Here is a 2,472-nt window from a genome sequence, read left to right as displayed (position 1 = left end):
TTCCTCCATTCCCCTTTCTTCTCCACCCTTTTCTTAGGTTTTGAAGTAGAAGGAATTTCAGAAAGACTACGGGTACTGCGATAATCCACCAAAGAATCTGCTGCAGCAATCGCACTTGGGAGATCTTTCATGTTCTGTCTCCTAAGTTCGTTCTGCGCCCATGCTTGCATTCCAGAAATAAAATTATGCAATTTATCATCCTCCGACATGTTCTGAATATCCAGCATTAAGGAAGTGAATTCCTTAATATAATCACGAATAGATCCAGTTTGCCTTAGACGTTTCAAGCGATCCCTACCAAGCCAAGATGCATTGCTAGGCAAGAATTGGTCCTTCATTTCCTTCCGAAGTTTAGCCCACGTATCTATCTTGGGTCTGCCCGCACTTTCATCATCAGCCATGCGAGTTCTCCACCACAATTTAGCATCTCCCGTTAGGTACATGCTTGTAATTGTGACTTTCTCTCCGTCCGGAACTTTAACAGCAGCAAAGTACTGCTCCATATCCCACTGAAAATTCTCCAATTCTTTAGCACTACGCGCTCCACCAAACGCCTTAGGATCAGGGATCTTCACTTTCGAACGTTCTTCACTGCCTTGGCTTGGAGCAGCCAATGCCCGTCGAAGAACAGTAATTTCAGCATTCAAAGTTTCGATCTCCTTCTTCAGATCTTCAACTTTACCATCCGTAGCCTCACAGGTTTGTTGGATCCCATCACGAAGCTGATCCATGCCATCCTTTAGACGGTAAATCTCAGTAATCAGATCTGCCAGGTCTAAAGGATCATTAGTCACGCCGATCAGCGCCTTCAACCGTTGCACACGATCACGCAACTCTAAAGTTCCACCAGCCATGGCCACAAGTCACGACCAAAGATCTGATACCAGTTGTTAGAGGGCCAATTTTTCGCAAATATTGACACTGCACGGCAGTAGCAATCACACAGCTACTCAGCCTAACTTTTCGCACACACAGTCTGACACTTAGAATTTTTAGACTTTAGCCAAACTTAAGAATACAAAGAATTACGGGTAAATACCCAACCTTTGTTATTCTCGCAGAATTACAAAAGGACTCACATTTAACATGGCTCACAATATGCTACTTGCCAATGCCAAACGAAATACATACATAAAAAGGGGGCTGCCCATGGCAGTTTTACAAAGGGGCAGTTGGGGCAGTTAAGACAATGTGCCATGCACATGACACTCCTACAAACAAGCTAACCATTCTGTTTGAATTCAAATTCAAACTCTTTCCCACGAAATGGCCTTGTCCCAATCAGTAGAGTCAACAGCTAATGTGCTTTGCACATGTCTTCAACTTCCAAAGCACATGCCTTGCACACCACTTGCATCACATGCCTTGCACACTAGCCTTCAAGATTTTTGCCCACGTTTTGTCTCCAGCCCTGCTTTGTCTTGGACCTTGCCTCGCCCTTAATTTCATAGCCATGCCTCGCCATAAATTAAGTCGTCCCACTGATCCGCGCATGCCTTTGTCAAGTGCCATGCCTTTGTTGCCATTGCCGATGCCCACGAACCAAGGCTGCCTTGCCAACACTCAAGGCACCTTGCCTAGCTGACCTACCTAAGCCCATCACCAACTTAGACACACGCCCAGCCTTGCACATTGCTTGTTATCACTTCCACGAACCCATGTCAAGGGGCAATGTACAAGCCCTTGACACGAATTCTGCCCGACCTTCGTCAAGTCACATTGTTAGGGGCTAACACTTGGGGCGCCGCATCTGTGCAATTTCTGCTTCCCGACAAATGTTGAGCTCTATGGATTTCCCCACTAATGCCCCGCATGGCGTGTCGCCCCATGCGGCGCACCTATGCTATTTTTATAGAGCCAATGTCTCATTTCGGCTAGGAGAAGGTTATTTCGTCAAGGCCTGGCTGTACTTGGTATAAATATATAGAATAACGTTGTTTTCTTGACTTTTGACACATAATTGACATAAGGAGACTAAGGAGGAGTTGGAAGAATACGAGTACAAGGACTTCATCATTCCTTCCTCACTCAAGACCCAAGTTTGGGTTGAATTTATATTTTCCTATACTTTTATTATATTTGTAAAGAATTACTCCATGTCTATGGAGTAGTTCCCTTTATGGTTTGATGGATTTGGTGTATTGATATTTATTTTTAGATTTTAACTCTTGTTTTATGTATTGAATAATTTTTGGATGATTTGATTGTTGCATCTATATTCACTTGTTTATGTAATCGGGAGAGGCATAACTTGTGATATCTTTGCATTATATGGTTGGTGGAGTTCATTAGCAATCGAAAGAGGCTGGTTGAATCATTGATTGAACCTAGTTATGAGGATAATCGAGAGAGATTCTCCTAAAGACCAATCCAATTCGCATTCTTACATATCTTCACAGAGCTTAAATTGGTTCATCTCGTGAGGTTGAGACTTAATCGAGAGAGGAGTTTCTACCAAAACAATTTAACTAA

The sequence above is a fragment of the Nicotiana attenuata genome, chromosome 5, assembly GCF_001879085.1.
Source record: "Nicotiana attenuata strain UT chromosome 5, NIATTr2, whole genome shotgun sequence".
NCBI lineage: Eukaryota > Viridiplantae > Streptophyta > Magnoliopsida > Solanales > Solanaceae > Nicotiana > Nicotiana attenuata.
Note: the sequence above shows the minus strand (reverse complement) of the source record.